The following is a 15,009-nucleotide window of genomic DNA, read 5'->3' on the forward strand; positions in this document are numbered from 1 at the left end:
CGAGATGAGGATCAGACAGCTAGCAGAGGAGAAGCAAGCGCACAGAAAGCACAATAAGGACTTGCCAGACACCCACCACATCTGCAAGAGATGCAGCAAGGACTGTCACTCTCGTGTGGGTCTTCATAGTCACAGTAGACGCTGTAAATGAAGCCCTCAATTGAAAATATAAAGGGCGCAATCCATAGTCTATGCAGACTGAAGGATGCCTACTACTACTACTTTGGAAATCTAAAGTATCCAGGCTTATGCATTTTAAAAATTAATCCTTTAAAAAAGGAAAAACCAAGAATCCTGGTTTTTGTTGTATACATGCCATAGTTTTAATTTGCATGTTTTTTTAATCAAGGACTCCAACTTTCAAGTTATCTAGGAAAAGCTGACCAAATTTTGAAGCTGTGAACCTTTTTGATGGAATAGTTAATCACTTTCGATGCATCAGTAGAATCCTGTAACATCAGCTTCTGTTAAAAAACATATTAAAACAAAAAAAGTGTAATATGTTTATGAACCTTGTTAAATTTCCACTAGTAAACTGGTTTCTTTGTGACTGTTCTTAGAGTCTGTTGCCAGAACTAGCATTTCTTTATTAAACACATTTTTCTGTCAAATACGAAGTGCTATCTACACACTCAGTGGTATTTTCAGTTACGAAATAAAGTCAAAAAGCAATACTTAACTTTACAGTGAGAAGTGTATTATTTAAATTTTTAACAATAAAATGCATTGCTAATGGTGCCGAATAATTCTGTAAACTTTATTTTGATTTATATTTTAAGAGCATCAGGTCTGTAGTGAGGATGGGCATGATAAAAAAATAAATAGATTATATAACAAAATAACTTTTTTTTCTTTATCTTGAGAACGTGAGTTGATTTGGCTCACTAACTTTTAAATACATTGTTCTTTACTATAGTACTGATAATGATTAATATTAGGATTTCTTTCAAATATTAATGACAGAGATATTTAATATATCTGTATAGTAGCTTGTATAGCAGCCAGTCTGTACAGTGAATTGTCTAAATCTGTTGTTTATTTCCATGCATTTTCAAATCATATTCTCTCTAGAGCACAGTTTGTTGTGGGGGAAAATGTATGAGCTTTTCATGCATAACATTCAGAGCAAAATATCTATTTCATTATATACATACTTATATTCTTATCCCACATTTTTCTTCAAGAACATTATTAGTAAATTTTGAGGTTAGAGAAGTACTGACCCAATCAAACATGTACAGAGCTTGGCCTCTGAGTTAATTAAATATGGGTTAATAACATATTATAAGGAAATCATTGTCCTTATTACAGTTATTAGGTAGTTAGTCAAATTATAGCTTCAAAGGAATGCAGAGCATGGAGAACTCAGGATTAAATTATGCATTTGAACCTTAGGCCAGCTTTTACTGTTGAGACAGTTTGCTGCTAAGAGAAATTGTGTGTCATTGAAATTAAATGCTTTTCTGGGGATGGAAGGTTCCAGTTTTTAATGAAATTACTGAGTGTGGTGTAGTGAAATGATTAAAATCTGTATTCCGGGAATGTGGCGGTGAAAAAATCAATAAATGCTAGCAAAGCTTTGCTACTGGATGTGAATCTGGGGAATGAAATAAACTAGTACAAAAATAATAATTAAAAACATATCAGCACATTAATTTATTTAGCATCAGTCTCTGGAGAGACCATCTTCACTAATTTTTAGAATACATTTTACTGTGTAATGAGAAGCTTTCTTTTCACATATTCCTGTTAGACTGGCAGTATTTTTGCCCTTCCCCCAGTGTTCCTGCATTGCAATCACTGTGCTTGCACTTATTATGTTACAAATGACCGAGGTAAGGCTGACATTCTCATTGCATGCAAAAAGACCTAGTGTGCCAAGCTTTTTTTTTTCCCTTTTTTTTCCCCCTAATGAAGCAGCTTTGTGAAATCTCCCCATGTGTTAATACTAATGAAGATCCTCCAGCACAATTAAAATCACAGCCAGTGGCTGAAGGGAAAACACAAAACAATGGCATCTTTCTAAATATATATATTATTTTATTTTGAGATAACTTTTGTTTAGCTGTAGTTTTAAAAATGAAATTTTAAATTTTATACCAGGCTTACTAAAATGAGGGAGTTAAATGTTACATTTTCAGAATTCAGGAAAATGTTTTGTAAAAGACACAATGAAATAAAGAACTTTATATTTCTTGAAGTATGTTCTTGATTGTTTTAATACATCTTTAAATATTTATTTTTATAGTTCACAGGCAGTAGTACTTTAGTTTTTAGTGTACTTTAACCCTGGCCTATCTTGACTTTTTGCCAAAAAAGAAGAGAGAGAAACCACGTGTATAATTTAAAGGGTTAGAAGAGGGAGGGGCCAGTTTTTGCTCTTCTTTTACAAAATAACCCATTAATTAAATTGTTTCAGCCAACCACAGTCTCCATTCGTCAAAATAAAATGCTCATATTTTACAGACATGTTGGAAAATGTTTTTTTAAATATCCATATTAATATCAAAGCTAGTTTATCTGTTTTACTTGGATTTGTTTGGATTTCACTTTATTTGTCACATCATAAAGATTTGTACATTATATCCAGTATGACTGGCTGATGTACTAAGCTGATTCAAAAATGTCTGATTTTGTGGTCTTTTATTTTTTTTTAATCCTGGCACTCTAGTTCCCTTAAAATCTTTCTTGTAATTATAAATTAGATGCATTTTACCCTTTAACTTGAACATAAATCATAATTTCAGAACTATTTTAGACAACTATGAAAGACCAATGCATTTCGCTCCCAATCTGTTCGTTAGTTGTTTAATAATCACAAAAATTTAATTTATTATTTTTGTCCTTTTAAAAGACCTAAACTTTTCGGTAACTTTTCCTAGTCCGGGAAACACCGGACTGTGAGAGAGAAAGTGTGCACGTAGGGAACAGAATTGCAACTCTCTTCCTTGCTCCTTTTCGTTGCTGATAGGTCATTTATTACTGGAGCTGAAATGAGATAAACAATTCTTTCTCTTTCCCCCTTGTTAACAGCAACTTTCATTGTTGGAGAGAGAAGAGCCTTGTTCGTTGACGTCACTTTTGGTTCATGAAGGCTTCGCCTGGAAGTGAAGCTGAATAAACCTTGAGCAGAGAATCTGCTTCAATCTGCTGCTGCTGTAAGGAACTAACCAGAGAGAACAGCGAGAGACAGACGGAGAAACAGATACACGCAGAGAGAGCTACACTCGCCCCAATTTCCCCACCTCTCCCTACTGTTTCTTTACACTCTTCTTGGGGGGGTTGGACAGGGAAACGTCCCTGACATCTCCCCTCCTAACCTTCAGCCACCTGAGACGGGGGAGATCTCTCCCAAACTAGAAAGGTGAGTTAAAACCTCTCTGCCTGCTGTCCGGAGGGCTTTTCTGTTAAGGTGGAAATGTGAAATGTTTGCCAGGTTTCAGGACGAGGGGGAGAGCGTGCTCGGATGGACAAAGCCGCCGGAGTTGAGGTGTCGGTGTTCTGCTGCTGCTGGTCTGTATCATCCCTTTGTTGCGGTGGGCTGGTTGCGTATCCCATCGGGAAGGGGCTGACCTTGTCCACTTGGGGTGGGGGGTGGGGGGGCGGAGAGAGGCTGCTACCGTGCGAGTCCTGAGAGGGGGGGCGGGGGGAGCGTAGTCCGGGTCCTAAGCGAGTTTAAACTTTATTCATTGCTTCAAGTGTGTGTCCCTGGGCCGAGGTAGCCGGCTCGCGTCTGCCCGGCTCCTCCGCCGCCGCCTGGGCTGGGAGCGCCTCTTTGTGTCTCTGCGCTTTCCTGCTCTGCCCGGCTCTCTGCGGCCGCCGCCGCCGTGGGTATGTCGGGCAGCTGCAGCCGCGGGGGCAATTCCTTCCCCTCTGCCTCCCCTGCCGCTGCCCGGTGGGGTGCGCAGCGTGCAGCGAGGGGGCCCCCAGGAGCCGAGTGCGCACAAGGTAAGAGGAGCCCGCCCGGCTCAATACAGCCGTGGCTCTGCCTCCCGCTGAGCTCGCAGCGGCAAACTCCCCCTCTCCCGCTTGGCCTCCCCTCCCCCGGACTCTTTTCTGTCCTTTTATTTCAAAATGTGGCATTGTGGAGTTGTTCCGAACTCCGCTTGGTGTGTTGAAAAAGGCGGCGGGCGAGTGGAGTGGGCTTGGGAGAGACTAGGGAGTCTGTCTGTGCTTAGGGCTTTGCTGCTTTCTTCTCGTTCCCTTTATCTTTTGTGTGGGTTGCTTCCTTATAAAGAGAGAGAAGCAGCTGCAGCCCTTGGCCGAGTTGTTGAAATTTATCCCTTTGTGTATATTACAATATCCTCCATTTTTCTGCCCTCTAAACAACAAGGCTTTCGCCATCTTGGGCAAATTTTTATTCCCAAGTCTCTCTCTCTCTCTCTCTCTCTCTCTTTTAAGGGTGGGCGGATAGGTGGAAATCCTGAAAGTCCTAGTGGATAAGACTCAAAGTTTAGGAAATGTTACAGGGACAGACAGTGACGTCATGTAAAGTTTAAGGGGAAATTTTCCAAGTGTGTGTGTAGTTTTTTTTTCCCCTATGGAATTTCTGATCTAAGATGTTGCAAGCTACACTTAGAGGTGTGTATTGTCTCTTTCTAGAACACCTATAGTTCTTAAAACTATGCATTTCTTTTCTGACACTTTGTAACAGGTGGAGAAATAGCTATTCTTTTGATGTATCGTTTTTCTTTTCTGTCCTTGTATTATTTCAAATGTAAATATATAGTTTATTGTTTAAAAAATCCAAAGTTGATATTAAGTAATATTTCATTTGTGGGTCAGCATTATTTATTTATTTTCACAGCAATAGTTATCTCGTGTGAATTTACATGAGACAGCTTGGTCCAGAATTTTCTCTGAGGGAGTGTAGAACTGAAAGTGAAGGGGGTTAGGAAAAGTCTTTTTTTTTTTTTTTAATATAGCTTACCCTTTTGTTTAAAACACTTTATTGTATACATATAATGATGCTAAAACAACTATTTTGGAAAGTACCTGGAGATAATATATGTATTTTGAATTGTGTTTCAGATGATGTATTCTGCATTTGGCAGAATACTATTTGTGTGCAAAATTTGGAAAAAAAAAAAAACCCACCACCGCCAGAGTTCTGGATCACTTTACCTCTGCTTGTAAACTCCTATATTAGCCACTTTGAAAGAGACAGGAGTAAAATCTAGTGTTCTTTTAATTTCCTTGTCAATTATAGTCTTTTAATTTAAAAAAAGTTCTCTGTGGTCACATTGCAAAAACTTGAAGAAACACTGAGTACTTTATAATTATGTGTTATACATAGAATTTTAAGTTTCTGTTGTTTACTACGGTCACTTCATTTTCTACATATTTATATTCACGCTAACAAGAATATGAAACTATCTGATTTGCTTTCCTTTTGTCTCCAGTGTTGGGGAAAACACTGGTTACAGTTTACTTAGAAACTAAAAGGAACAGGTCTGAGTACATCAAGTGATTTCTTTTTTTCTTCACATACTGAAAATCAAATGATATATTTAATTATGTCTTCATGGTTGTGTAGGAAGTATGCTCTTATGTTAACAAATGTCAGATATTTACCTTATTACATTCTTTTAAAATGGTTTAGAAAGCCTCGATGAATTGAATGTCTGCCAGTTATGTGAATCATAGGGAGATGAAAATGTTTAAATAGTTAAAAGCACGTAGAACAGATGGTTCTAAATTATACATGCAACAAAGGCCTAGAAGATTTGGCAGATTATAAATGGTGAGCAATGGAGGATAAAGCAGTTTAAGAAAATACTAGCTAAGTATATTTGATGTGTCTCACACCTATTGTAAACTTCACCTTTTTGTAACAATGCTGCATAATCAATAAGCCAAACAACATAAGAAAAATTGTAGTTAAACAATTTTCTGTATTGATTATATAGAGAAGTTGGGAATCTTCAGTATTTAAGAGGGACATCTTTGGCATTCAGGTAATTTATAAATAGAATTTGGCAACCCGCAATTTTTTTTTTTTTTAAATCTTACTAATTCTTTAAAAATTGTAGCACACAAAATCAGACATTGGTAAACTTTTATATTTGAATTTATTTCCATGGTATTTTAATAATGTTGTTAGCTGCTGCTCGAAAGAAGGGGTTTTTCTTCTAATAGTTTCTTCCTATTAATGGCTTATTGCTATTTTGAAAGAAACAAGTAGATAAGCTTTCTGTGTACTTTTGGCATAATAAACTGTAGAATTGCCATCCTGAAATCTCATGCTATAACTTGATTTAAATAATTCAAGTATATTGAGTTATATAAACTTGACTACTTCAACAAAATAAGTAAAATTAGTTTGGAACACTGTTTTATGATAAAATTTTCTTTAACGTATTGTGTAATTTTTGGAGAAATAGGTGACTTTTCTATTTTCACTTCCTCGCAAAATGCTTGTATGTTTCTTAACAGAAATAATAACCATATTTTTTGTATTACGCAGGGAATAAACAGTGGTCGAGTGTTGTAAATATATTAAGCCTTAACACTAACCTTATGCGTAAGATTCTATGACTGATTTTCTGCAAGAAATTATTTAAAATGCAAATAAGTAATGAAAGCATCTAGACTTTAGTTCCTATTGCCCTTTTTTCTTATTTCTTTGTTTGCATGTTTATTATAGAATTGCAGTGTAAAGGAGCAGATGTTTTGCCAAAAATCCTGATGTGTTGCTTTTTCTTATGGGAGTGCATAACTGTTCCTTCTGATGCATCGACTTGACAGCTGGTTGATTTCATGGAGCTGCTAAGAAGCCATTAGTGGTGTCATTGAATTGAAACAGAACAGTCACTCCGAGCTTGAACTGCAATTGTTAATGTCTTTGTTGCTACTTTTGTGTTCCTTCACAAGATGTGGAATATCACAGTTATAAGAAAGTTCATGTTTTCTGTCTGATCCCTCTGAATTAGTGAAAGAATGTGTTCAGTGCTTGATTGGTGTTAAATTTACATAATTTTTGGGATAGCATACATAGGTTTAGTAGATCTGAGTTATTTTAACAAGTCTAGATCAACTAGAAATACAACTTACTCCAAAGAAACTATGATAGTGCTATCCCAGAATTGAGATTATTTCACCAAGATCTATTCTTAGTGTACTGGAGTCCTTGGAGGGTTTTTAATTTGCCTTTAGGATACTTGTGATTAAAATCTTCACAAACAGGTTTCATTTTCCCTTTTTTAAAGATATACATTTAGGGCCAGATCCTTCAATTGATTTAAATAGCAATTACAGCTTTAAAAAGTAATATTACTGAATGATACATAGGTATTTTTAAAGATGTTTTTAAGATAGAGACTTGATGAAGGGCCAAATATGCTTGCTTAGCACAGATGAGTTGGGCATTGAAGTCAATGGGATGACTTGGCTCAGGCCATCAGGATTTTTCCTGAAACTTAAGGCAAGCTTCTCAGACTTCCTTTTTTTCCTATTGCTATTTGTTTTTGTCAGTGATATTAAATGCTAGCAGAGAGCAGTAAAGCGAAACTAACAAATTTCAATGGAAAGTTACACAGCAGTGTACAGTATTTCAGAATTTCTTATGGACTAGAAGAGTCTGGTAGAACACTGACAAAATAATATAAAAGGTAAATTGCATGCTTTAAAGAAATGTAAGGGGAAAATATAAAATGCTACCAACATAGGTACCGAGGACCGTTAAAATTACTTCCCACCCCTGCGCCGCCCCATCAGTGTCAAAAAAGCCAAGTGGGTAAGAAGCAGTAAGATAAGCAGCAATGATGTTTGTGTTTTTTGTAAAGTTTCAATTGCACCAGTATTTTTCCTTACATATGACATATTCTATTGTTAATGCTGTTGTAGTTGCAGTTGTAATATAATGGAAGCGCTGCTTTAGTGTCATTATCTAGGTGAGTACGTAAGGGCTTTGAAATTCTTTCATGTTTGCTTTGTAAGGATGAGTAATGGAAACAGTATTATATTAGTAAGATCAAGTCAAAAAATACACATTTTCTAATTTTGTTCATGGATTCAGAAACAACAAGAATCCCCACAGTGCTGCCTAAGAAAAATAGTCGTAAGGTACATCAAACGTGTAGTTCTACTTATTTTTTCACGTGGGCTTCATAAAGGTGGCTATTAATTTTCCTATTTTACACATAGGTACAGATATTAGAAATGACTTACCCATGGCAACACAGCAATTGAAATGGCAGTGTTGGGAACAGAACCAAGATCACCTGACTTTGCATCTGAGGCAGTTCTAGCCCATTTGGGGCCCCTAAACAGACATTTTTGCCCCCGAGAATGCATGGTAAAAAAAACAAAGGGCGGGCCCCCTCTGAATTGCTGGGGGCCTAAGCAATTGTTTAGTCCGCTTGTGCCTGGCAGTGGCACTGCTCTGAATCAGTCCTGTAACTATCAGTTCTGTAACTTCAGAAATGGAAACCTTTTACCCTGACCGTGCGGAGACTTCTTATTACTCACATGGGTAGTGTTAAGCATGTGCATAAATTTTGTAGGTTTGGGCTCATAGTTTAAATTCAACCTGCAGAGTGTAAAATATGAGGAATATTTTCATTAATCTGAGTTTTTTTCCATATATTTTTAATCTAAAACATAAAATAGATAGACTTTTCTTTTTATCAACCCTTTAGGCTATTTGTTGTTTAGGGTTATATACTGTCCTTGATCTACCAAAAGGAGTTGTAATATGATAATGCTTCACCAGAGTAAATCACGTACAACAATTTTCTCTGAAACTTTATTGTAGAAAAAAATTGCTCCTAAATTTTTTTTTTGTTTTAATTTATGGGCAAAATTTTAAATTATGAAGGTTCCTTTATGTTAGTAAGTAACAAGACTGATAGTTGGAAGCAACACTGTCAGTGTAAAAATCCCACATCTTTCTGTAGGTTTTCTCTAATGTTGCTGCAAGTGATGAAATGGAGATTGTACAAAAAACATTGTTTTGCTTTTAATTCTGTTTGTTTACTTGCGTATTTGACAGCAACTTTGTTAGTTTTTTTTCTTTTGTGTTAGAAAAAAGAGTAAATCTTTCAAAAATACAAAAAGTTTTCTCTAGCTCTTAAAAATTGGCCTGGGCACATTCAGGAAGAAGTAGCCTGTAATCGCCCTCTTCCCCCAATTCTAGATTTGAAGTTGACAATGTTCCTTCAGTTTTCATGGAAAGGAGAGTCTAGCATCTTCATGTGTAACCCATACTACCACTTGCTTCTTTGCATACCGTGGGTATAGTTACACTACATTGCTCTGTTGACAGATGTCACTGTTGGAAGAGATTTCCCAACAAAATGTCTGTCAACAGAGTGCGGCTGCACACAGAAGCCAATCGGAAGAGCACTTGGTTCTGGTGACAGAGCAGCTGGACTATCCCTCGACAAAACAGGCGCACAGAAGCACAGCAGTCAGGATTGCCCATTGTGCTGGATGCCCTCTCTGTCAAGAGAAGGCACTCCAGAGCATCCATACATCTTTTTTGTGGACAGAATCTGTTCACAGCAATCTTATGTCTCACAGCTGAGAGGTAGAAGGGTGCTGGTAAAAGTGCTGAGTTTTGTCAACAGACTTGACAAAATGCATTTTGTATGTGGAAGTTCCACCAGTTTTGTCAACAAAACTAGGGTTTTGTTGTCAAAACTCGCTAGTGTAACTGTAATCCTCAGGTATTAATGATTTCCCTGTTTTGTATGTGGAGGGGACTATATGACTGTATTTAAGGAATAAAGAGTTGGATGAGTAAAATGTGCCTCTATTAAAATTAAATAATCATACTTTGATTTGGAATTTTCTGAATTATATATTAATATGTAGGAGAAAAAATTTACACAAGTTCAGTTGGTTTTCAGCTTTTGAATTGTTAGAATGTTAGATGTCAATTTAAAAGTTAAAAGATTATTTAGTGACTTAGTTGTGCTGATGAATTTAAAGTTTTTACAGTAGATGAATGTGCTTGGTTAAAAATAACTTTTGCATTTTATGTTAAAAAAAACTACTTGAGACTAAAATAACTGCAGTGTGAGTTTAAGTGAACATACCCAGTATTAAAAATGCCTCATTCTTTCTCTGAAAAAGAGAAATCCACCTTGAAGATAATTATTACATTGGTCTGTTAGAGGTGTAGAGACATAATTGTGTATTTTTTTTTTAACCCTGTTGTCTGTTCTTACACTTTTCCACAAGCATGCACTCATTAATCAGAGATGCTGCACTCCTGCTCAGGGCAGAGAGGTTCATCAAATTGGCAGTCGGTTTGGTGTAAAGAACGGTGTACTGAAGCTCTTAACGCGCTGGGACATAAATAAATCTAAGGTCTTTGTATGCAAACCCTGGAGGTTAATACTGTATAATTCAATGTCCTGTCTTTGTTTTTATGATTGATGTTTTTAAAATGTTTGAAGCTTGATGCAAGTCTTCTAGGTCAGGGCTGACAATCTGATTGGGTAATGCAAAAAAGCATTAGGTTGGCAGAGGGACGTTGAGTGTGCAGTAGAGATTTTGATTTTTTTTTCCTAGGAGATCATTGTCATATTGCCTGAGCTGTTATAGGAATGTTCCAGTGATTGACATCCCCTGCTGTGATAATGGACCTAGTGCATGAAATGCCAATAGTTTGGTCCTATTTGTCTTGAAGCTTACTGCTGTTTGTATCCTTAACCGAGCTCACATGTAGAACAAGCAAAAACTACTGGGATTTCTGTGTAGAAGTAGTGGTTGGGATTTGGCTTTAACATGAATTGGTTGCATATTCATAATTTAAGAACAGCTGGTTACAGCAAGCACATAGTCATTTGCAAGCTATTATAAACCATTCCACTCACACATGGAGCTTGTGCTTGAGCTCCTTTCTTTTTATTGATCTACCTGCATTTAAAATCTGGTCACTGCTGCCAGAGAGGCCTTTCGTTTTAGCTGTGCTTGCAACATAGAACCAACTTCAGTTTTAAATATTTAATTTTAACTAAATACTAAATAAAATGATAAAGCATGGTGTTTGAAGCAACAAACTGCAAAGATCAGTGGTGACACAAATCTTAAATGAAAAATCTTGAAAAGTAGTCTAAAAATACATTATAAAATGTTTATAGTCCTTCATTGCTTTTGTTCTTATGAATAATAAATCTCAGCTAGATTTAGCCAAGTTTGTTTTCAGAATAATAATAATTATTATTATACATTATTCTCATGCTTTGCCCATGCATGGCTTTAGGGAGGGGAGACCCCCAAAATATAAAATGTATTCCAAAAATATTTTTGTTAGACTAATACTTATACTTTGGATCTATAACAATTTTGACAAGTGCTACAAAGCAAAATTTAATAGACAGGTCAGAGATTGCTTTACTCTTTTCATGTCTCAAAAATGGATTGGTTTGTTTCTGGTAATGTCACAGAAGATTTGTTTATTATTAACAGCTGTGGTGACAAATATGGGTGTATTAAGTTCTGTTGTTAGGAATGTAAAGGGTCTTGGTTTTTTACATGCATAGGAATTAAGTGACTGCCACTGTTGGATTTTATAGCCATTGGCAACTTTTTCTTATCTTTCCTTGTCTTAATGGCCAGTAGCTGGAACTCCGAGAGATTTTGGTTTTTACTTTTTTTTGAGAGAACTAAAGGTATTTTTGAGGTATTTAGCATTCTCAGCTCCCACTGAAATAAAAGGGAGCAGACTATTCAATATCTCACAGGTTTAGGTCCATTATGATATTAGTTAAAAGCTCATGATCTGGCGTGACAGACAGATGAGGTTGCTGAAAAGACATGTCACATAAACTTTTGCCCAGTGCATGGAGACCCTGAAAGCTGGCATGTCTTGAACACAAAGATAGTTTAACGTGTTAATAAGTTACAGCACTTTTTAAAAGGTTAAGCCTATAAGAAGTGCTAAGTAACAGTTTTCCTACTGGAGTTCCAGCCACTTTTTATGTTACCTCTAAGCTGCCAAATACTTCATTTTGAGGTGATGAAGGAGTAACTAAAAGACATTGTGAGAGGAAATAACAATTGAGCATAAGCCTGTTTGGCTCAGGAAGTTAAGGATGCAAGAGGTAATCATGCTGGGTACAGTCCCTAGAAAGACTGTACAGAAAGAATTATTTTATTTTCTAAACTCTCTTGGGGGATCATCATGGCTCCCTCAAGGAAACTACCTTACCTGGGACTGGAAGGAAATAAATGGGTGCTTCCTGTTTCTCTGTTGATCTTTAGTTACATTCGAATAGAATGTTCACCTGTTGCAATTGTTGGTGCTTCATCAGACAGTCTCACCTTCTTTTCAAGACAGATGAAGCTGAAAGGCTATTGTGTGGTTGAGGGATATGTTGCCATTGAAACAGGACTGTATCAGGACTAAAACAGAAAAAGGCCCATTTGGTATTTTTGAAAACATGATGAAGGGCAGTAGTTTCATTTGTTGGCTAGGGTATAGATCAAGATTTTTTGATAGAAAGCATAGGGATTAAGTAGTATGACTACTCTAGAATTTGATAACAATAACTACTCTGTCTTTCCAACGATGAAATTGCCTAGTGCTGTTAAAGAAACTACTCATCCTTATAACCATACGTGGAGTGTCTCAGAAAGCTGGACTGTAAAATGTAGGGATGGGCAGCGGGTAATCGATACATGAGCTAGAGGAGCAGAGATCAATAAAGCCCTTGGTTGGCATCTTAGAAGGGGTCAAGAGATGTCTTGTGCTTGGCTAGATCTTTACATATACTAGGCAAAAGTTACTAAAGAAAATATTTAGTGTAGAAGAGTAAATACTATTGTGTGCTGCTTCTCTGAAAATAGAGTACTGGTGAATACACATATGAAAACAGGAGCAGTACAAAAAAGGGAATGCCATTCTAAGCTGAAGCAGACCATTGCACTTTGCTGTATATTATGTAGATGGTGAGATTCTGTGTTTTTCATCTGTTTGTTGGCAGTCTTCAGTGGTTTTTGTAGCAGTCAGGTAGCATTTCTCCCTCACTTTCATAATTTCCCCACCCTAAACAGAAAAAAAAAAGCAGGATATATTGGGTAAAGTGAAGAACATACATCATACAGTTATATTTCAGAATTAGCAAATGCAGGTCATTCCCACAATTTTGACATGTCCAGGCCTTTAGGTTTGTAATATCTTTCATGTAATACTTTAGAAAGGTGAACATAGGTATTCACATAGTAGATTAAACATAGGACTGGGATGGGAGAAAGGAATCCTGTGGTATGGATTGATGTGAGCTTCTTGTTTGTAGGTAATGCTTACCAGCATCTAAAATACACTTGCAGAAACATAACCGTTCGGCCTAGCTGTGAAGGAAAGCACTACTACATCATGAATGTCTTCCTGTGACTTTAGCTATTCTTGAAATGTTCATTTCCTATTACTTCATTGGCATAATAGTGGGTTTTAGTGATTCCCCCCCCCCCATATATATATTTGTTCTTGCACAAGTATGTATTTTCATCAGTGGTCAGCACTTGTACACTATCATCACTACTCAGCTGGCTGTGCTGACTTTATAAGGTGCAGTTCAGAAGATGAGGCTGTTAAATAGGCAACAAAGTTAGCTGCAAATATGGGTAGGCTATGGATACTAATGAATTTTCACTACTACTCAGTATTGCACTTAAGCTATGTCTACATGGTGTTCTGCCCAGTGCCACTGCCTGCAGAGCTATGCAAAATGAGCTTCTCGGGATTGCATATGGCATACTCCTGAAGCTCATTATCAGAGCCCCACAAGAGTTTGGCGTCTGCAGAAGGGGGTGCCGGCACTGCAGAGGCCGTGTGGATGTGCCTCTGATGGCCAAACCCGTCCTCTGTTGTCAGTCCCTTATGCCTCAAATGTTTCATAGAGCTGGCATTGAAGTTGTACTTAATTCATAGAAGATAATACAGTAAACTCTTTCACATCTGAATAGTAACAGAGAGGCAGCTGTGTTAGTCTGAACTCCAACAAAATTAAACAGCAGAAATGTAGCACTTTAAAGACTAACGAAAATGATTTATTCAGAGCTTTCATGAAAGCTCATCACCAATCCTTTTATTAGTCTTTATAGTGCTACATTTCTGCTGTATTATTTAGTCTTTCATAGCTGGCATTCTGTTATCCAGAACTCTCAAATAACTGGTATGTTAACCATAAGTAAATTTTAGTTACATTTTCCATAAGCACAGGAAAATGAAAGTAAATACAAATAAACATGGTAAATACAGCACAAGTTTACAGTGTACAGTACTGCTGCTGTTGGTAAATAAAGTACTGTGTGTACATTTTTGTTACACGTCTTGTTTTTCTTTAGTTTTGTGTGTTGTTAGGTGTATCTGTATATTATCCAGAATATTTGAATATCTAGTAACCACCCAGTCCCAGGGCTGCAGGATATGAAAGAGTTTCCTGTATGTATTTGGGGAAATGGTGTGTGATCATATAAAGACTGGTATCGTTTGGTACTTCCTGATGTTGTGAGTACTCAAGTGCAACATGAGTGTTCTGTTTATGTCATTATAGCTTTGTTGACTTGCAAAATAATTTTAAGCAAGACATGAGGGATCTGTATTCTGGTGTGACTTGTGTAGGCACTAGGATGATCCAATGTATTTTTGGATGCAGACAGCTCTGACGTAGCAACTTTCTTGCATGCCACAGAAGGTCTGCAGTCGGGGATGATAATTCATTCAAGTGGGATTTCTTCCTAATACGCTGAGGCTGTAGAAGCCCTCCCTTCCTGCATATGTGGAGTGCATCAGGATTGGATCATTTCATGGGCATCTTACAAGACCCCAGAGGATGCCAGAAGAAGCAGCTTGGTCTCTCCCTGTAGTTCCTCCTCTTGCAGTTTTAAGACTGATAACTTAATTTAGTTCTGAACATTCAGCTTTGTATTCTTTGGGTACACACCCAAAGAAGATCAGTGCAAAAAGCAAAACGGTATCCAAAAAGCAAACCCAACCTGTGCATATGCCTTGGTATGTGATTTTTCAGCTGGTCAGAACTTGATTAAAGCTTCCTC

At 37.0% G+C, this 15,009-nt stretch overlaps 1 protein-coding gene across 15 annotated transcripts in view; it reads left to right on the top strand.

Moving 5' to 3' along the window:
• Positions 1-15,009, top strand: part of BAZ2B (bromodomain adjacent to zinc finger domain 2B) — a 394,656-nt gene that overhangs the window by 74,687 nt on the left and 304,960 nt on the right. For 14 of the 15 annotated variants that reach the window (XR_012646491.1, XM_075002080.1, XM_075002077.1 and 11 more), the window contains exon 1: positions 3,658-3,948. The gene's annotated coding sequence lies outside the window, so the exon portion shown is untranslated. Of the gene's footprint in view, positions 1-3,033; positions 3,365-3,657; positions 3,949-15,009 lie in introns of those variants that run through there. The other variant, XM_075002079.1, reaches the window with a different exon arrangement.

This window comes from Carettochelys insculpta, chromosome 8 (assembly GCF_033958435.1).
Source record: "Carettochelys insculpta isolate YL-2023 chromosome 8, ASM3395843v1, whole genome shotgun sequence".
NCBI classification, from domain to species: Eukaryota; Metazoa; Chordata; order Testudines; family Carettochelyidae; genus Carettochelys; species Carettochelys insculpta.